At 37.9% G+C, this 22,926-nt stretch overlaps 1 protein-coding gene across 1 annotated transcript in view; it reads left to right on the forward strand.

Annotated features, from left to right (window-relative positions):
- AGBL4 (ATP/GTP binding protein like 4) overlaps positions 1 to 22,926 on the forward strand; it is a 1,273,876-nt gene that overhangs the window by 931,049 nt on the left and 319,901 nt on the right. The window lies entirely within an intron of this gene.

A 22,926-nucleotide genomic window follows, 5' to 3' on the forward strand; every position in this document is an offset into this window, starting at 1 on the left:
AGGTGTGGCCATTCTGCTTGGGCTTTTCCCTTATTTCCCAGAGTGATGCCTGGTTGTCTATCCAAATGCAATTCCTGCCCTCCTCCTTTGGCTTCCTGAATGAACAGCAGAGTTCTTGTGTCATGAATGATCCTTCTCCCCCATCCTCTACCCCACAGGCAGTTTCTTTTCTCTTCCCCAGCTCTGTGCTGCCTTGTCTTGACTCTGCAGATGGCAGGGTTGGTACTATGATGTTGCTGCATATTCCAGGGCCAGGTTCTCCCCAGATCACTCAGTGGATCCAAGTGTCAAGGAAGTGCCCTGGTCTCCTGAGAAATAAGCTTTAAAATCATGGGGAATGGGGAAACTGCCTGGTAGATGGCATGGAATGAAGGGAGGACAGTTAATGAGGAAAGGCCAGTCTGGGGAAGTGACCAGGTTTGGTCTTCTGTGACTCTTGTCACTCACCTTTAGGAAGGACAAGTCCCACAACAAAGCTATGACCCTGGGATTTAAAGCTCCTTTCCTTCCCCTCGGTCTGGCATATAGCCCAGAGAAAAGTTGAGCAGTTTAGTTTTACCAGAAGGTATTTTATTTCAGTTTGGGAACTTGAGGCAAAACTGGCCAACAAGAGATGCTGTTCTCTCTTGGAATCCAAGGAGATGATGGTGCCAGCAGTGAGCATTCAAGAGTGGGTGTGGTGGTCCATCTTCATTCATTGGTGATGTTCTAAATATTTAATGGCCCCGGTGGCCCTCTACTGTGCTGGGCATTAACACTTTGTTTACCGGACTGTGGGGAGATGGCATCCTGAGGAAGGGACTGGTGTGGGGGGGTGGTCACATGGCAGGGTTGGGGAGCTCTAGGAGTGGCTAATTACCAATAAATATGGAGGTATTTCAGTATTTTAGTAACCAATATAGCTGTGCCATGTCATCCTGCCTACCACCCAGCCTGTTGCTGTGTCCAGGGCCAATTGGCTCACAAGGAGATTGAGAAATTGTCCTCTGCAGGAACTATCTTAGCCCAAAGGCTGGTTATCTGTCTATGTAACTGAGATATAAGACAATGACTGCAAATGGAATTTGGATCCACCCAGTTCAGGTGGCCTTACTACATTTCCACCTGATAGATCTCTTTGAACTTGGGACTTCAGAAGAACAAAGATGAACTGGTTTGAAAATGTTCAATCTAACCCATAGAATGAATTGTGTTTAACAAGTATATAATTAACATATATAGAAATTCCAAATCATGGGCTAATATAATTAGAATGGCTCAGTTGTGTGACCTACCAATCCCTTCCCACTAAGGTGTTGGTTAAGTGATTATCTTTGTCCCGTCCGGTTAGTTGCTTTCCTTCATGATTGTTTTCTGTTCTGCTCCACAAATGCTGACCCAGATTGCCTGCTTTCACATCCCAGTCTCATCTGGTCACACCCTGATATGATGCCGACATGTGAATTGGAGAGGTTTCTTGATCTGTCTTCAGTTGCTTTAGAAGGAGACTTTTAGACTCTGTTAACTGCATTTCTTTTGCACCAGTTCTTTCCATTCCTAATTGCTACTGCACAAATTCAAGCAGAATAGTTGTGACTCTCAGTGCACTCTTTTTGGGCAAACTGTTAAGCACTGCCAGAGTTTGGAATGGTTTATAATTTTCCCTACTCTTAGATGAGAAAAGACTATTTTCTGGGTCAAAGCTTCTCAAAAGTCATGTTGCGTCACACGAGTATACAGTACTGCAAGTAGGCTACATTTGTGTGATATTGTAAGATAAACACTTGTGATATATTGATCCACTCATCTCTCAGGGGCACAGGTAGGTCCCAGGATAACTGAGCTGCCAAGGTGGTAGCCTCTACTCCAGTGTACCAAGTATTATCCATGTGTGTCATGACTTGGAAAGGTTAGGAAAGACCATTAGGCTATATATTACCTGAACAACTCTAGTCCATGTCAGAATCACTTCCCTCTACTGTTACTGTCTCTCACTTTCAAAGTCATCTCCATTCGCCACCTCACCAGAAGCTGCTACAGCTAGCAAGGGGCATGCTACCTCTCTGGGGATGCCAGTGGGAGGTACCAGCTTGTTTGCACTCGTCACCAGACCATCCTCAGTACAGAACTGCAGTCTGATTCTGCCACTCCTCATGAGCTAGGAGCCTTCAGAAATGCTGGCTGGGAATTTGAAAGCCTTAAAAACCTGTGTTATCTTCTTTAAACTCTTTTTTTGTTCATCGTGAATAATTTTGAATTCACAGAAAAGAGTAGAGATAAAATGAAGAATCATTTATTGCCCCCCTCACCACCAAACAGCTTGGCTTTATCATATCAACATAGTGCCATATATGCTACAGAGGCCCCTATTAAAAAAATTATAGATCTAGTTGAGACTTTTCTGTACTCCTAGCTGATTGCATCTCTCCCCCTTCACTCTATAGGTAATCACTGTAATAAATTCAATGATTTTCTATATCTATATATCCAAAAATGTGACTGGTATAACTGGTATTGTTTTACAAATTCCTACAAGTGATGTCACACTATAAATGTCATACTGAACTTTTCCCTTATTATACTGTAGAGATTCATTCATGTGAATACATGTAGCTCTGGTTCAATCATTTTAACTGCTATGATTACATCACAATTTCTTTTTCCATCTTATTGATCATAATTTAGGTTATTTCCAGTTTTTTTTGCAATTTTAAATAATACTACTTGGATCATTTTGTGCATAAGTATGAGAATTTATCTAGAGCATATAACTAGGAGAGGAATTACTGATTACATGCATCTTCAAATTTACTGTATAATGGCCAGTTGTTTTCTAAAGTAGTTGAACAAATTTATACTTCAAAGTATAAGAACAGCAAAGTATAATAGTTTCCATTTCTCTGAATCCTTCACACTTGGAATCATCAGACATAAATTTTTACCAGTCATCATGATAAATGTAAAATGTTATCCCATTGTTTTTATAATATGTGTTTCCCTGATTACTGGTGGGGTTTAATATCTTTTCGTATCTTTATTGGCCACTTTGCTTTCTTCTGTGAACTGACTTTTCATATCATTCTTCAATTTTCTCTTGGGTTGTTTCTTTTTATTGACTTTTAATTCTTTGTTATTCTGCATGTTGATACTTTGTCACTTAACGTGCATTGCAAATATCTTACCCCAGATGGTGGCTTGTGTTTTTTGATTTATGATGTATTTTGATTTATGGAAGGGTTTTTTTTTTTTATTTTAGTGTAGTTGAATGTATGAATATTGCTTTATGAACTTTGCTTTTATGACTTATTTAAGAAATCCTTCCCTACCTGAATATCATATTCTCCTGTATTCTAAAAATTGTCAAGTTTTACATCACACTTGGGTATTTATCTCATTTAGGACGGATCATTGTGTATGATATGAGCTGGGGATTTAATTTGTTGTTTACATATGGATAACCCATTATCTCAGTGTCATTCAACAACTAGTTCATTCTTTCTTCCACTTATTAGCAACTACACATGACGATGACGATGATGAAGAGCCAATTGACTTTTCCTACACAGCTTATAAATTTTTGTGTTCTCCTGTTTATTGCATCTCAAGATTTTCCTGTTACCTCATTAAAGTAGACCCCTTAATAACTGTTTTAGTGAGAGTCCATGAGAAACGATCTTAATCTATATATGTTCTTATTTTGACTTATCTTTGGGATGATAGTTTGGCAAGGTATAAATTCTAGCTTGAGGAGGACTTCCCTTCGTTCTTTGAACTTTTTTTTTTCATTTTTTTCTGACATCCACAGTTGCTAATAAGAAGTCTGCCATTATTTGTTTATGGTAACTTATCTTTTCTTGGGTAGGTTTAAAGACTTTCCTTTTGATCTTCATGCTCTGCTTTTTCACTTTAATGTGTCTGGATGTGAATTTATTTCTGTTTACCCTGCTTGGTACTCTGAGTAGTCTTTCTACCTGAGAGTCTATGTCTTTCTTTATTTTTTTTTTGTTTTTTTGTTTTTTTGTGTGTGTGTGGTACACGGGCCTCTCACTGTTGTGGCCTCTCCCGTTGCGGAACACAGGCTCCAGACGCACAGGCTCAGCGGCCATGGCTCACGGGCCCAGCCGCTCCACGGCATGTGGGATCTTCCCGGACCGGGGCACGAACCCGTGTCCCCTGTATCAGCAGGCGGACTCTCAACCACTGCGCCACCAGGGAAGCCCCTATGTCTTTCTTTAATTCTGAGAAATTATTGGCAAATTATCCCTTCAAAGATTGCCTTTTCTTCATTCCTTTGATTCTCTTCTTCAATAATTTCTATTAGATGAATGTTGGAGTCTCTCAAGTGGCCCTCCATGATTTTTTACTAATTTTTCATAATTTTTAGCATTTTATTTTACTGCACTGATTCTGAGTTCCCCACAAGTAACTTGAATTCATAAATTCACTTTTTGGCCATATCTAGTCTGGATTATTTTCCTGTCTTTTTCAATATTTCAGTGATTATTTTTAATTTCCAAGATTTCTAATTTTGTTCATATCCACCTGCTCTTGTTTTATTTCTGCCTGTTCTGTTTCATAATTTCTTATTCTGTTTTAACATTTTCATTTGTTTCTTCAAACATCTTCAATATGCTTATTTTAAAATCTTTGTTCTATAAAATAAGTTTCATCTGGAGTGAATTCAAGTTATAACTGTTGATTTTATTTAGTATCATTTTTAGCATTTAATTTCTTCATGTGTTTTGAAATTTTACTTTGTAATATCACTTTGAGAAGGAAGTTTTCTGTTACTCTCTCCCCCCAGCCCTGACCACCACCACCACCCCTCCCCCCCACCCCTGCAAACTCCCACTATGCTCACATATCCCTATATGGTGGATTTTGCAGTTGACTCTACCCATATTTTCAGTATAGGACCTGATAAATATTGGGGATATGGAGAACCAGTGACAAAAAGTCAGCAGGATAGTATAACTTTGCTTCTGTTTCCTTTGTCTATATTCCTTGCCTCTCTAGGCCTACAGCACACAGCAGCTGTCTGTGTGCTGTAGACCTAGAGAGGCAAGGAATATAGACAAAGGAAACAGAAGCAAAGTTTCTGCAGCAGCCTTTTTTTTTCCTAGGCTTCTTTCATAACAGGGGAGCCCCACCCTAGATCCTTGTTCTAAGCAGAAGACCTTGTCTCTGATCCTCGTCTCCTATAGAGCATTTTAGGAGGCTCATAGGAGTCCAACTTTCAGCTGCTACTGCCTGCTGCTATATCCAGATCTCAACAAACAAGTAGCCTCAGGAGCATGTATCCTTTTGCATTTCTGTACTTTTCAGCTTCATGGAGATATGTCTCTTGCAATGGATCCCAACTATATATATTCATTTCTTTTTTTCATATATTATTCAATATTACTATTTGATGGGAATGAATGGGCTTATTGAAGCATGAACTTATTTAGTCATGTGGCCCAGAAGTCCAGCTACAGTTTTTTTCTTACTTTTTGGAAAGTTTATTCTCCTATAACCTCTTCAGCAGAAGGGAGGCAGTATGAGGAAATATTTTTCTCCTATCCAAGTGAGACTTTTATTACCAGATTGATGAAAGAGACTGTTATTTTTTGGGACTTCCCTGGTGGTCCAGTGGGTAAGACTCCACGCTCACAATGCAGGGGGCCCAGGTTTGATCCCTGGTTGGGGAACTAGATCCCGCATGCATCCCTCAACTAAGAGTCTGCATGCCGTGGCCAAGAATCCGCATGCCACAACTAAGAAGTCTGCATGTCACAACTAAAGATCCCACATACCGCAATGAAGGTCCCTCATGCTGTGACTAAGACCCAGCGCAGCCAAAATAAATAATAAATAAATAAATATTTTTTAAAAAGAGAGACAGTTACTTTTTGCACGTGTATATACAAATATATATGTAATTTAAAAAATAAAATTATAATGATCCTATATAAACTATATAGGAATATAATGTGAACATTTTTTTAATATTGTTAAATATTCTCAGAGCGACTTTTATATAGCTGAAAAGCATTCTATATTAAATTTATCTATTGTATATTAAATTGTCCCTGATGATTTAATTATAAATAATACCACAGTGAACATTCTTGTATAAAGATTTTTGTGTGCATCTTTAATTATTTCTTTAGGAAAAATTCCTAGAATGAGAATTACTAAGAAAAGTTATACATAGTTCACTAACCATGACAGACTAAGTTACACCAAAGTAATAATGACATCAAAATTACAGAGACTTAAAAAATAAAGGTTTATTTTTTACTTTTGGTACATGTCTCTCATGGATTGGAGTCGGTTCTGCTCTACTTCATCTTTACTCTGGCACCCAGGCTGACCAAGCATCCTTTATTTGGAACATTGCTCTATGTTTTAGTTTGGGTTCCCTAAGAAGCAGAACTTGCGACAAAGATTTTAATGCAAGTAGTTTATTTGGGAGGTGATCCCAGAGACCTTGGCAGGAGGTAGGGAAGTGATACAAGAAAATGAAGAAAGCTAAGAAAGGTTCGTTATCAAGCAAGCTACCACTGACGGCAAGTGGAATTTAATCCTACAGGGAAACCCTGGAAGTCAGTGTGGAAAATAAGCCTCAGAGTTATCCCTTAGGGGCAAAGGAGTGGGAGTGAGGGTGGGGGTGTTAATTCCCTGACACTTCCAATCTGCTCAATGTATGGACATAGCAGATTCCAGTGGCCCAAGAAAGCCCTCAGGAGAGGTTTGCAGATGTCGGCAATTGGAAAGTATTCAATATGTGCAGAAATAATAAGTGCCAGGAGAATATGTGAGGTTGCAGAAAAGTGCTGACAGCGCCTGCCATATGGGTAGTCATGGCAGAGGGAAAAGGGAGAGATGGTGAGCCATGTACCTTCTCTTAAAAATTTTTAGAAGGGGTCACTTTTGCCCAGATTTCCTATATCAAAGCAGACACATGACCACTTCTAATTCAACAAGGTAGAGATGCAGAATCTTCCTACAGGGAAGGGCACTGCATTGAGAAGAGCTAGAATATTTGGCCATGATGATTATATCTTTTCACACTTCTAGAAAGATTTTATGTTCCCACCATCAAGTTAAAAGTGCTGGTCATAGCTTTAAAAAAAAATAACACCTTTATTGAGATATAATTCATATGCAATAAAATTCATCCTTTAAAGGACACCATTTAGTGGTTTTCAGTACATTCACAGAATTGTACAATCATAACCACTAATTCCAGAACATTATTATTACTCCAAAAAGGAACTCTGCACCCATTCGCAGTCACCCCCCATTTTTGCCTTCCCCTAGGCCCTGGCAACCACTAATTTACTTTCTATCTCTATGGATTTGCCTATTCTAGACATCTCATATAAATGGAATTGTACAGTATGTGGCCTTTTGTGACCAGATTTTTTTCACTTAGCATAATGTTTTCAAAGTTCATCCATATTATAGCATGTATCAGTACTTCATTCCTTTTTATTGCCAAATAATATTCCATTGTATGGATATATCACAACTTGCTTACCCATTCATCTAGTGATGAACATTTCAGTTGTTTACATTTTTGGCTACTGTAAATAATGCTGCCATAGATATGTGTGAGCAAGTAAAAACTATGTTTTTCATTCTCTTGGACATATACCTAGGAATGGAATGGCTGGATCATTTGGTAAATGTTAAGGTAAACATTTTGAGAAACTGCCACTGTTTTCTAAAGTGGCTGTGCCATTTTGCATTCTCATCAGCAATGTAAGATGTTTCTAATTTCTCTGCCTCCTCTCTTATTATCTATCTTTTGATTATAGTCATCCTAGTGGGTGTAAAGTGGTATCTCACAGTAGTTTTGGTTTGCATTTTCCTAAAGACTTATGATGTTGAACATATTTTCACGTGCTTATTGGCCATTTGTATATCTTCTTTGGAGAAATGTTTAGTCAAGTTATTTTCCCTTACTCATTTAAATTAGGTTATATTTTGTCTTTTTATTGTTGAGTTGTAAGAGTTTTTAAATGTATACTCTGAGTACAGATACATGATTTGCAAATACGTTTTCCTGTTCTGTGGGTTGTCTTCTCACTTGCTTGATGTTCTTTAAAGCCAAAAATTTGTTTTATTTTGATGAAAGTTCAATTTATCTATTTTGTTGCTTTTGTTGCTTATACTTTTGGTATCATATCCAAGAAAACATTGCCTAATGTCACGAAGATGTACTCCTATGAGTTAATTTTTATATGATATAAGACTCCAATTTGCCTCTTTTGCATGTGATTGTCCAGTTTTGCTAGCACCATTTGTTGAAAAAAAAAACCGTTCTTTCCCCTGTTGATTTATCTTGGCACCCTTGTCAAATGGTCGTTAACTTTTTGATTGTATAGACTAAAAGGACAGCATTTAGGAAGTATCTAAATGTTGGCACTCAGTGCCAGAACTGTGTTAGGCGCTCTACATGTATTTTTCATATAATTCTCCCCACTGTCCCATAAGGCAGGCATCATCTTTCCTGACTTGCAAATGAGAAAGGAAGGTGCTGCTCCATTAGAATTGCCCACATAAATACATTTAATAAGTGAGTGATGGAGTCAGGATCTGTCTGATCCTAAATCCTTTACCTTTTCTACTGCTACATATAAATATTACTTCATGTGTGATATTGGCCCACAGAATCTTCTTTCTCAGACAGAATTAAAGCTGACCTACTTTGCTGGTGATAAGGAAAGCATGAAATGTTGGGGACATCATAGTCATGGGGCTTTTCCACTAACTAGGCTGCATTCTGAAGAGACAATTGATTTCCTTAAAACATCACAGAAACTTCCAGAAAAAAATCACAGATTTGTTCCTGATTGCAAATATCCACACAAAAAAATTTATCCCCTCTTTACCTTGTTAAAACAATACCTAGGTTAAATGGTGACTGAACCTGCTGACCATTACATGACAACTTTGGGCTTTGTCTCCAGTTAAAGTCCCCCATGATGTACATGTAGCCCCTCTGAAGACTAAAGGAACAAGAGAGGCCAAACTAGCCATTATTCCTGCTTCATGGACATTTTTAGAGCGAGCAAAGCCTATGGAGCCAGTCCAGAGGGGCCAGGACCAGATGTGAAGCCAAGCCAGGGTACTCCCGACCTCACGGCCAGAAAGTTAGCAGCACAGTGAATACACACAGAGAGGATGGTTCAAAAAATGCATGCACTTCATTAAAACAACTTTAAAGAGATCTTTAAAGGAGATAAACAAATTACTCCTAGTCCCACAGCCTTAGCACAATAAAAAACCTAATTCTATTTATACATTTTTCCCTTTCAGTTCTTGTCTATATGCAGAAACATATTTACATAATTGCAATCACAGTAAGTTTTTATGTACATCTTTTTTCACTTAACATTATTTCATAAACAATCTTCATGTTGCTATGTAGTTTGCATATTTACCATCTTTTTATAATAACTTTCTCTATTAAAAAATTGCACATGCCCATAGTACAAATTTTGAAAAACACAAATAAGTTAAAAAGATGAAATATCAGTTATCTCCCAGAGGCAATCACTGTTTAATATTTTAATACATTTACTTCTTTGCCTTTTTTCTATGCATGTATAATTTTGTTTTACATAGTTGAGATCATATAGAATATAAAATTTTATCCTGATTTTTCACTTAATATTACAACAGAAATATTTTCCCATGCCAATGATGTTGGATATTTAACTTGATTTTAGTTTTTCCATCTTATGAATAATTTATCAACCTTTGTGTATATAGCTGTGTCTACATTTTAGCTTATTGTCTTAAGATAAATTACTAGGGATGGAATTACTAGATCCATGAGCATTTTAAAGGCACACTTATTCTTAAAAGCTCTACTCTTTCCATCTTTTAAACGTAACCTGGTTTACAAAAATACACGTCTTATTGTTGTGCATTTGTGTTATTTCCAGATGTTTTTCTCTTATAAATGACTCTCCCATAAAATTATTTGTGAAAAAAGCTTTTACTTCTTTTGCATAAGTTTTTTATCTGGCTATTTTCAAAGTATAATTGCTGGGCCAAAGAGCATTAATATGTTTAAGGAATTATTAAGTCTTACTGCCAACTCATTTTCCAGAAAGGTTGTATCAGTTTACATTCCCACTTCCAGCCAGAGAACAGGAACTAGGCTTAACAGATACAGAGCAGGATGCCAGCCTTACCTGGGAGTCAACTTTCAACAGTAGTCAAAGTATGGATCCAGGTAGACCTGGGTTCCAACCTTGATTCTCCCACTTCTTGGCTCCAAGCTCTTAAGAAAATTATTTAACTACTTTGTGGCTTAGTTTTTCATTAAATATGGATGTAGTTACACCTACTTCACAGGAATGAAGTGAAGATTAAGTGAGGTAATCATGGCAGTAAAGCCCCTAGCATATTATTAATATTAGCATGAAAATGCTATACACACTAGAGGCCAGAACAGCTTTATTGATCAAACTAGGCCTTTATAATGGGGTTTGAGAGAAAGAGGAAAGCTTATCTGGCCTTAGCTGGGAGGACATTTGTTCTTTTGGTTCTCATTGGTTCAGGGACTAGAGCACTAAACCCGCAGGCTAAAGGTCTACAACAGTGTTAGCCTGTCTCTGCACTGCTAAAATGTATGTAGGCAAGTGTGATACACCCTGGCCTGAAGCAGTGCAATTACAATCGCCCCAGTCTAGCCAGGAGATAGAATAAGAAATTAGTAATTTATACATCTGAGTTGTCATTTCCTTCATGGGGATGGCAGAGAAGGGGAGTACTGATTTTCTCTCATTAGTCATTATATTAGGTGTCCATGGGAGTACTGTATTTTAAAGTCCTTCCCAAAGAAGTAACCATTATTTTTATTTAGTTATTATTATTATTTTACATTTTCAAAGAAGTTTTGGAGAAATTACCAAAATATTTTGATATCAAGGATAATTGTTATTTCTCTCTTTTCTCTCATTCTCTCTCTCTTTTTCTAACCCGTATGGGGGGGGGGGCGAGAACTTTTTAAAAATTGTATTTATTTATTTATTTTTACATATACATGTATCCTTTTTCCAATTCTTTTTGGTTGTTACAGAATATTGAGCAGAATTCCCTGTGCTCTATAGTAGGTTCTTGTTGGTTATCCATTTTAATTTTTTAAAAAAAGATTTTTACTGCTGTTTACTATATTTTAATTTATTTATTTATGTTTTTAATTTTTGGCCACACCATGCGCGGCACGTGGGATCTTAGTTCCCCGACCAGGGATGGAACCCACACCCCCTGTATTGGAAGGTGAACTCTTAACCACTGGACCACTGCGGAAGTCCCTGGTTATCCATTTTAAATATAGCAGTGTGTACCTGTCAATCCCAAACTCCCTAACTATCCCTCCCCTCCCCACACTTCCCCCGGGTAGCCATAAGTTCATTCTCTAAGTCTATGAGTCTGTTTCTGTTTTGTAAATAAGTTCATTTGTATCATTGTTTTTAGATTTCACATGTAAGCAATATCATACAATATTTCTCTTTCTCTGTCTGACTTCCTTCACTCAGTATGACAATCTCTTGGTCTATCCATGTTGCTGCAAATGGCATTATTTCATTATTTTTAACGGCTGAGTAATATTCCATTGTATATAGATATCACCTCTTCTTTATCCATTCTTCTGTCAAAGGACATTTAGGTTGCTTCCATGTCTTGGCTATTGTAAACAGTGCTATAATGAACATTGGGATGCACATATCCTTTCGGACCATGTATTTCTCTGGGTTTATGCCCAGGAGTAGGATTGCAGGATCAAGTGGTAGTTCCATTTTTAGTTTCTTAAGGAACATCCATACTGTTCTCCATAGTGGCTGCACCAATTTATCTTCCCGTGTGTGGTAAGAACTTTTAAGATCTACTCTCCTAGCAACTGTCAAGTGTGCAGTATGGTATTTTTAACTATAGTCACCATGTTGTACATTAGATCTCCAGAACTTATTCATCTTATAACTGGAAGTGTGAACCCTTTGACCACCATCACCTATATCCTCCACCCTCTAGCCCCTAACAACCACTAATCTACTCCCTGTTTCTATGAGTTTGGTGTTTTAGATCCCACATATGAAATCCTACAGTATTTGTCTTTCTCTGTCTGACTTATTTCACTGAGTGTAATGCCATGAAGGCTCATCTGTGTTGTCAGAAATGGCAGGATTTCACTCTTTTATGGCTGAAATATATGTATATTGCATTTTGGACACTTAGATTACTTCCACATCTTGGCTATTATAAATAATGCTACAATGAACATGTGGATGCAGATAGATTTTTGAGACAGTGATTTCATTTCCTTTAGATATATAACCAGAAGTGGGATTGCTGGACCATATGGTAGTTCTGCTTTTAATTTTTTGAGGAACTTCTATACTGTTTTTCAGAGTGACTGTACCAATTTACATTCCCACCAATAGTACACAAATCCTTGCCAGCACTTATAATCTCTTTTTGATAATAGCCATTCTAACAAATGTAAGGTGAAACCTCACTGTGGTTTTGATTTGCATTTCCCTGGTAATAAGTGATGTTGAGCAACTTTTCCTGTACTTTGGCCATATGTGTGTCTTTTTGGAAAAATGGCTATTCAGGTCCTCTGCCCATTTTAACTCACTTTTTCTTGTTGCTTTGTTTGTTTCGTTTTTGTTGTTGTTTGTTTTTGCTATTAAGTTATATGAGTCCTTTCTTATATATTTTGAATATTAACCCTTTATCAGATATATGGTTTGCAAATATTTTCTCCCATTCCATAGGTTGTCCTTTCATTTTGTTTCTGCACTTTTGCTGTGCAGAAACTTTATAATTTGACACAGTCTCATTTGTTTATCTTTGTTTTGTTGCTTGTGCTTTTGGTGTCATAGCCAAAAAGATCATTGCCAAGACCAATGTCAAAGAGATTTTCCCCTATGTCTTCTTCTGGGACTTTTACAGTTTCAGATCTTACATTTAAGTCCTTAATCCATTTCAAGTTAATTTTTGTGAGTAATGTAAGGTAGGAGTTCAATTTCACTCTTTTACAAGTGCATATGAGTATCCAGTTTTACCAACACCATTTATTGATTAGATTATCTTTTCTACATTGTGTATTCCTGGCTCCCTTGTCAAATATTAGTTGACTGTATATGCATGGGTTTATTTCTGAGCTCTTGATTCTGTTCCATTGGTCTATGTGTGACTAATAGTGACTATGGAGATTGAAGTATTTTATGCTAGTACCATACTATTTTGATTACTATAGCTCTGTAGTAGATTTTGACATCAGGAAGTGTGATGCCTCCAGCTTTCTTCTTTCTCAAGATTGCTTTTTTGGTTCCTACAAATTTTAGGAATTTTAAAAATTCCTATAAAAAATACAAATTGGAATTTTGATAGGGATTGCATTGAATCTATAGGTGGCTTTGTATAGTATGGACATTTTAAAAATATTAATTCTTCCAATCCATGAACATGGGATATATTTCCAGTTATTCGTATCTTCTTCAATTACTTTCATCAATGTCTTAAAGTTTCCAGCATAAAGATCTTTCATCTCCTTAGTTAAATTTATGCCTAGATAGCTGCACCACCAGAGGGAAGACAGCAGAAGCAGGAAGAAGTACAATCCTGCATCCTGTGGAACAAAATCCACATTCACAGAAAGATGGACAGATGAAAAGGCAGAGGGCTATGTACCAGATGAAGGAACAAGGTAAAACCCAAGAAAAACAACCAAATAAAGTGGAGATAGGCAACCTTCCAGAAAAAGAATGCAGAATAATGATAGTGAAGATGATCCAGGACCCCGGAAAAAGAATGGAGGCAAAGATCAAGAAGATGCAAGAAATGTTTAACAAAGACCTAGAAGAATTAAAGAACAAACAAACAGAGATGAACAATACAATAACTGGAATGAAAAATACACTAGAAGGAATCAATAGCAGAATAACTGAGGCAGAAGGACAGATAAGTGACGTGGAAGACAGAATGGTGGAATTCACTGCTGTGGAACATAATAAAGAAAAAAGAATGAAAAGAAATGAAGACAGACTAAGAGACCTCTGGGGCAACATTAAATGTAACAACATTCACATCATAGGGGTCCCAGAAGGAGAAGAGAGAGAGAAAGGACCTGAGAAAATATTTGAAGAGATTATAGTCGAAAACTTCCCTAACATGGGAAAGGAAATAGTCACCCAAGTCCAGGAAGTGCAGAGAGTCCCATACAGGATAAACCCGAAGAGAAACATGCCGAGACACATAGTAATCAAATTGGCAAAAATTAAAGACAAAGAAAAATTATTGAAAGCAGCAAGGGAAAAACAATAAATAACATACAAGGGAACTCCCATACAGTTAACAGTTGATTTCTCAGCAGAAACTCTACAAGCCAGAAGGGAGTGTTAGGACCTATTTAAAGTGATGAAAGGGAAGAACCTACAACCAAGATTACTCTACCCAGCAAGGATCTCATTCAGATTCAATGGAGAAATCAAAAGCTTCACAGACAAGCAAAAGCTAAGAGAATTCAGCACCACCAAACCAGCTCTACAACAAATGCCAAAGGAACTTCTCTAAGTGGGAAACACAAGAGGAGAAAAGGACCTACAAAAACAAACCCAAAACAATTAAGAAAATGGTAACAGGAACATACATATCGATAATTACCTTATACGTGAATGGATTAAATGCTCCAACCAAAAGACACAGGCTCACTGAATGGATACGAAAACAAGACCCATATATGTGCTGTCTACAAGAGACCCACTTCAGACCTAGGGACACATACAGACTGAAAGTGAGGGGATGGAAAAAGATATTCCATGCAAATGGAAATCAAAAGAAAGCTGGAGTACCAATACTCATATATGATAAAATAGACTTTTAAAAAAAGAATGTTAAAAGAGACAAAGAAGGACACTACATAATGATCAAGAGATCAATCCAAGAAGAAGATATAACAATTATAAATATATATGCACCCAACATAGGAGCACCTCAATACATAAGGCTACTGCTAACAGCTATAAAAGAGGAAATCGACAGTAACACAATAATAGTGGGGGATTTTAACACCTCACTTACACCAATGGACAGATTATCCAAACAGAAAATTAATAAGGAAACACAAGCTTTAAATGATGCAATAGACCAGATAGATTTAATTGATATTTATAGGACATTCCATCCAAAAACAGCAGATTACACTTTCTTCTCAAGTGCACATGGAACATTCTCCGGGTTAGATCACATCTTGGGTCACAAATCAAGCCTCAGTAAATTTAAGAAAATTGAAATCATATCAAGCATCTTTTCTGAGCAAAACGCTATGAGATTATAAATGAATTACACGAAATAAAATGTAAAAAACACAAACACGTGGAGGCTAAATAATACGTTTACCTAGGGAGACAAAACACCTATATGCAGAAAACTATAAGACACTGCTGAAGAAATTAAAGATGATACAAACACCTGGAGAGATATACCATGTTCTTGGATTGGAAGAAGCACTATTGTGAAAGTGACTATACTACCCAAAGCAATCTACATATTCAGTGCATCCCTATCCAATTACCAATGGCATTTTTTTGAACAGAACTAGAACAAAAATCTTAAAATTTGTGTGGAGACACAAAAGACCCCGAATAGCCAAAGCAGTCTTGAGGGACAAAAATGGAGCTGGAGGAATCAGACTCCCTGACTTCAGACTGTAATACAAAGCTACAGTAATTAAGAGAATATGGTACTGGCACAAAAAGAGAGATACAGATCAATGGAACAGGATAGAAAGCCCAGAGATAAACCCACGCACCTATGGTCAACTAATCTATGGCAAAGGAGGCAAGGATATGCAATGGAGAAAAGACAGTCTCTTCAATTAGTGGTGCTGGGAAAACTGGACAGCTACATGTAAAAAAATGAATTTAGAACACTCCCTAACACCATACACAAAAATAAACTCAAAATGGTTTAGAGACCTAAATGTAAGACCGGACACTATAAAACTCTTAGAGGACGACATACGAAGAACCCTCTTTGACATAAATCACAGCAAGATCTTTTTTGATCCACCTTCTAGAGTAATGGAAATAAAAACAAAAATGAATGAATGGGACCTAATGAAACTTAAAAGCTTCTGCAAAGCAAAGGAAACTACAAGCAAGATGAAAAGACAACCCTCTGAATGGGAGAAAATATTTGCAAACAAATCAACAGACAAAGGATTAATCTCCAAAATATATAAACAACTCATGCAGCTCAACATCAAAAACACAAACAACCCAATCCAAAAATGGGCAGAAGACCTAAATCGATATTTATCCAAAGAAGACATACAGATGGCCAAGAAGCACATGAAAATCTGCTCAACATCACTAATTTTTAGAGAAATGCAAGTCAAAACTACAATGAGGTATCATCTCACACCAACTACAAAATCTACAAACAGCAAATGCTGGAGAGGGTGTGGAGAAAAGGGAACTCTCTTGCACTGTTGGTGGGAATGTAAATTTTTACAACCACTATGTAGAACAGTATGGAGGTTCCTCAAAAAACTAAAAATAGAATTACCATATGACCCAGCAATCCCACTCCTGGGCATATACCCAGAGAAAAACATGATTCAAAAAGACACATGCACCCCAACGTTCATTGCAGCACTATTTACAATAGCCAGGTCATGGAAGCAACCTAAATGCCCATCTACAGACGAATGGATAAAAAAGATGTGGTACATATATACAATGGAATATTACTCAGCCATAAAAAAGAATGAAATTGGGTCATTTTTAGAGACTGGGATGAATCAAGAGACTGTCATACAGAGTGAAGTAAGTCAGAAAGAGAAAAACAAATATTGTATATGAACGCATATATGTGGAACCTAGGAAAATGGTACAGATGAACCAGTTTTCAGGTCAGAAACTGAGACACTGATGTAGAGAACAAATGTATGGACATCAAGGGGTGAAAGCAGTGGCGGGTGGGGGGATGGTGGTGTGATGAATTGGGAGATTGAGATTGACATATATACACTAATATGTATAAAATGGATAAGAACCTGCTGTATAAAAAAATAAAATTAAATTAAAAAAAAAAGTTGGAGACATGAGTGAGTTGCACTTGTTAACTTACCTCAAGCAGACGGGCCACTGTAAAAAAAATATATATATTGCTAAGTATTTTATCGGTTTTGGTGCTATTGCAGATAGAATTGTTTTCTTTATTTCTCTTTAGATAGTTTGTTGTTAGTATATAGAAATACAATGCAACTGATTTTTGTATGTTACTTTTGTATCCTGCAACTGTACTGAATTAGTTCTAAACCGTTTTTTGGTGGAAGCTTTAGGGTTTTCTGTGCATCAGATCATGTTATATGCAAAGAGAGACAATTTTACTACTTCCTTCCCAATTTATATGCCTTTGATGTCTTTTTCTTATTAATTGCTCTGGCTAGGACTTCCAATACTATATTGAATAGGTGTGATGAGAGTAGGCACCCTTGTTTTTTTCCTGATCTTAGAGAAAAAGTTTTAAACCTTTCACTGTTGAGTAAGATGCTAGCTGAGGGTTTGTCATATATGGACTTTATTATGTTATGTTCCTTTTTTCCCAGTTTTTTGAAAGCTTTTATCATTAAAGAATGTTGAATTTTATAAACACTTTTTCTGCATCTATTGAGAGGATCATAAGATTTATCCTTTCTATTAATGGAGTGTATCATTAATTGAGTCACATGTTGAACCATCCTGCACCCCATAGGTATATCCCATTTGATCATGGTGCATGATCCTTTTAATGTGCTGTTGAATTTTGTTTGCTAGTTTTTTGTTGAGAATTTTTGCATTTATATTCATCGAGGATATTGGCTTGTAGTTTTCTTTTCTTGTAACGTCCTTACCTGGCTTGATATGAGGGTAATGCTGGCCTCATAAAATGAGTTTGGGAGTGTTCCCTCCTCTTCAGTTTTTTGGAAGAGGTTGAGAAGGATTAGCATTAATTCCTCTTTAAATGTTTGGTAGAACTCATCTGTGAAACTGTCTGATCCGGGCTGTTCTTTGCTGGGAGATTTTATATTATTGCTTCACTCTCTATAGTCACTATTAGTCTGTTCAGATTTTTTGTTTCTTCCTGATTCATTATTGGTAGGTTGTATGTTTCTAGGAATTTATCCATTTTTTTCTAGGTTATCTAATTTGTTGGCAATAATTGTTTATAGTAAGAAATACCTTAATCTGCTCCAGATGAACACAGAAGCAGGCATATGCTCTCTGCACTTTTTATTCATTTATTTATCTATTTATTTATTGTGCATGTGTGCAACATCAGGGTGTAAGTAGAAGAGCAAGAGATTTGTAGTACATACGTACATGGTGTGTTCAAATCCTACATCTTCCACGTAGAGTTTGACTTTGGAAGGGTCTAGTAGCTTTCTTGTGCTTTACTTTCATTTTACCATCTTTAAAAGAGCAGGGTGATGATAACACTTCTCAGAATTTTGTGAAGATTAGATATAATATGTGTAAAGTGGCTAGAATAGTAAAGTGCGTGACCCATAGTAGATTTTTAAATAAATAGTTGTTATTGTGATTGCATTGCTTTGTGACAGATTACCCCAAAGCTTGGCAGTCTCAAACAAGAAGGAATGTTTATTATTTCACACAGTTTGTGTGGGTCATGAATCTAGTAGCAGCTGGGATAGGTGGGTTTGGCTCAGGATCTCTCATGAGGTTGTAGTCAAGGTGTCAGCCAAGGCTCTAGTTATCTGAAGGCTTGAGTGAGGCTAGAAGATCATCTTTCAAGATAACTCACACACATGGATGGCAAGTTGGTGCTGTTTTTTGCCAAGAGGCTCAGTTCCTTGCCACGTAAGCTTCTCTATAGGGTTGCTTGAGTATGCTCACAATATGGCAACTGATTTCCAGAGTGACTAATCCAATAGACAGATGGTAGAAGCTGCGATGTTTTTTTATGGGATAGCCTAGGAAGTTATACCCCATCATTCTATAATATCCTATTAATTACATAGTTCAGCCTATTCCCTGTGGGAGGAGACTGTACCAGGGCATGAATACTAGGAAGAAGTGAGAACCATTCAGGCCCACCTTGGAGACTGACTACCAAAGTGCTAAGATGGTGATTATGATTATCAATACTATAACTCTGGTTCCTTTCAGACCCACTTCCCTGTTCTCATTCCTCCAAGGATTCTCCCCATACTCCCAAGGTATGTGAGTGATGGCTTGTCTTTTTGAGATTGGCAGGGGTTTCTGAGAAAAGTGTTAAGAATTGTCTAGCTGCTGTTTCTTTCATAAATAAACAGCTGCATTTGTCCATCTGTGTCTTTCTATATAACATAGACCTAAACTATAAGGGCCTTTGCCTTGGCCACAAAAGTGAGAAATATTTTTGGTTCAATGGACTAAGAAAAGTAAAATCTCTCATTTAGGAAAAGAAGGTTGTATACCCCAATATCCAATTCCCGGTTTATATCAAAGCCCTCTGCACTCTTGGTAAATGGGTGGTGGGCTGCCACTGAGTTGAGGCAAGGTGTGATCCAAGTACATGTACTTGAAATTCCTAGAGACTAAGGACACAGTGGCATGTCATAGAGGGTGGTGCATATCTTTCATTCTCTGGTCTAAAACATTATCAGGGACAGTGATGAGGATAGGCTTGAAGAATGTGGGAGTTTTCCCTTAACAAGATTTACTGACCTGCCATTACCAGTGCTTACTCAGCACTATTGGAACAGAAAAAGTGTTACTATAACAAAAAAAAAAGAAGAGAGAGAGAGAGAGGGAGGGAGAAGGAAAGAAAAAGAAAGAAATTCTAGTAGCATACAACAAAAATTTTGAGATTAGCTGGACCCGGGTTCAAATCTCATCTCTACCATTTACTCTTTAATGATTTTAGACAAAATGCAACCTCTCAGACGTTCAGCTCTTTCATTCCTAACATGGGGCTGAGAATATTGACCACAAAGTGTTGTTGTATTAGATGAGATAATGTATCTGGCATAAATTAAGTCCTTCTTTGAGGATGATCACGCCAGATAACTTGTTTTTTTTTCTTACTAACTTAGCACCAGCCTATTAGGTTATTCTCTGAAATGCCAGAAAAGTCTATCTTTGGCACTTGCAGTACAATTTCCTCCCCTCCAGATGATGGTTGAATCACTCTCTTATAAACCAGATACACTTCTCTCCAGAAACTGAAGAATAAATAAATAAATAAAGGGAAATCAGCCCAGCCCAGCTGAATTTCATCCTTGGATGGATGGCTGGATGTCCTTCAGAAGGTTTCCCTTCTGGTAAAGATTATTGGGAGACTGGTTTGTTAAAGAGTTTTTAATCACAATGATGAAAGGAGAATTGGTGGTTTTCAGCTGCTTTTTGGGGAAACAAACCTTGCATTTTCCACACCAATTGTAATTGAATTTGTGAGGTGGGCTCAGTTCCAGCCTTAGACAGTGCATGGGGAAGCATCTGGTATCACTTCGCTCCCCTCTCTTAAAGACCAGGACCTGATGACTTGCTGCCTCCCATGCTCTGGCCTCTACCCGTGTTTTATTCCCTAGGGTTAACTGACAGGGGCTGTCTCAGGAACGTGCTCCTGGTATTTCCACTGCATCCTCTGCCCTGATTCTCTCTCTCCTTTTTTTACTCCAAATCCCTGGATCCTTCTTTCCTTCCTCCATGAAGGGTCACGGGAGGGGCAACGTAATCACCTTCTCTTTCCTGGAGGAGATAATAAGAGCAAGTGGCAAAGCAGCAAAGCTGGCTTTGCTGTAGCACACCACAATGGCAAAGTCAGAGAGACTTTGCATTTAATACTTTGTTTAAACAATAAAACAACCCTATAAGGTTGGCACCTTTGTCTTAGGGAGATGATAGCATTTGTCAAAGTTCACAAAATCTTCTGGTTGGAAAAGTCAGAGCTTGAACCCAGGTTTTCTAATTAATGTCCAGTGAACTTCTGACTTCTCAGCTGCCTTCCTAATCACAGGTGCTGGTTCATCCAGAGTGTGCAGAGACACTAAAAGGAAAACCAAGTGAGAGAAGAACCCATTTACTGTGGAAATGAGTATTAGGATAGAAACAGTTATGGAGCCTGAGGCAAAGGTCTGGATACAAAAAATTAGGCAGAAAGATCAGCGCAAAAGCTGACACCAAACCCCAGCCCCTGTGTATAATAAGCTCATTTATTAATCCAACACTTCTTATATCCACTGTTCTTGCCCTTACTGAACCACAAAGCCAGATGATCCTGGGATCTGGTGGGCTTCAGGAGGGCTGTGACCTCAGTTGAAGGAATGGGCTGCTAGAGTGTCTGAGACCTAGAACCAAGCAGGTCATCACTGCCTGCTGAGCCTAGAAATCCAACCATATGGTTCCCTGTAAAATCCTTCATGTGTTCTCAAAGTATGGTCCCTGGATCACTTGTAACAAAATTGCCCAGGGTTTTATTTGTGGTTTTGGTCTGGTTAGTCCACTGAACTCCAGACAGAGGCTGCTGGCAGCATGTTCTAAGCATAGGGTGGGGCTGAGGTTCCAAAAGACAAACATCAGAAAGCACTTTAAAGAACTATGCAGTGACTTAACCCGAGAAGAGAGTCCAGTATGACGGTCAGTCCAGAATAGTGGGGACCAGCAAAAGTGAGGAATGTCAGGTAAGAAGTAGCAAGTGAGAGGTGCTACTAAAAGTGCCACCCACAGACTGGTGCCAGTGTGTACACTGTTTGTCCACCATGAGAGAAGTATAGAAGTTGAGAGAAAGCATTTAGAAACTTTAACGGCAATTTGACATTGCTTCAGCATCCAAGTTCATGATCAGTGGACTTTTCCAAAATATCAGTTTGTGATGGATTAGAAACAAGAAAGTACTGGTATAGGTGAATTCAAGAAACGTCAGCCAGTATACACATCCAGATGTTTATGCACTCCTGACACGTGTTTGTACAAGTGGTCTAGGTTTGTCAGAGATGACAAAGGCCAGTTTTTAATCACAAGACCTGGCACATAGTAGGGGCCTAGAAATTATTTAGAAATGAACTTCATAAGAAGGTCATTTTCCTCTTAGTCAGCTATCAACCTGAGTAAGTTTTGTGAAGGGTGACCTGACCTACCAGCCTGAAGTCTGAAGTACTGCTCCCGCCTGCTTCATTACTTTCCTTTCATTATCTGGCCGTTCTAGGCTGGCTCAGCCTTTGCAGGAGCTGGGGTTCCCCTCCCAGCTACCTGGAGCCTAAGTGGTGTTTAGTAAAGTTTAAACAACCCCATGTAGGGTGGTTGAAAAGCAATCTCCATTTCTTTTGAATAAGAAGAAAGAAAGGACAGAAAGACACCTCCCCCCTTTCCTCCACTTGCTCATTAAGATTCCGGGTTACAGCAGTGATCCTGGCCACTCTAATTGGATCCGTGTGCACACAGGTCTGCGTGTCTCCATTGAACACTGACATTTCTAACTAACTGACCTTTTCAGGACCACTGGTACTCCCATAATGAGTGTGCAGCAGCATTGTGTGGACACAACACACAGACTTCACAGTGCCCAAAGAATGCAGGATTGAAAACTATTCAGAATTCCCAGTCTCGAGTTAGCAAAATGAGAAAATTGGGTCCCAGCATTCATCAGTGTGTTATTTTACAAGTATCGATTTCAATGCCCTTTCATTTCTTTCAGAAAAAAAAGAAAATGTTGTATTATAGAGGTCTAAATTAACTTTTGTTCTGTTATTTTTCCCCTGTACCTATAAAAAGGTCAGATGCATTCATAAGGCTGAGATAGATTTGCTGGATATAAGCACTGAGATAGCAATCAACCTTCAGATAACCTTTAAGGAGACATCAGCTCTTCCATGAACAATAATTGATATACTCATTAAGGCCTGGAAATTCTTCAGGACTCACCTAAAGGAGAACAGTTATAGGGCCAATG

The sequence above is a fragment of the Monodon monoceros genome, unplaced genomic scaffold (assembly GCF_005190385.1).
Source record: "Monodon monoceros isolate NGI ecotype Baffin Bay Population unplaced genomic scaffold, NGI_Narwhal_1 Super_Scaffold_18, whole genome shotgun sequence".
Lineage (NCBI taxonomy): Eukaryota > Metazoa > Chordata > Mammalia > Artiodactyla > Monodontidae > Monodon > Monodon monoceros.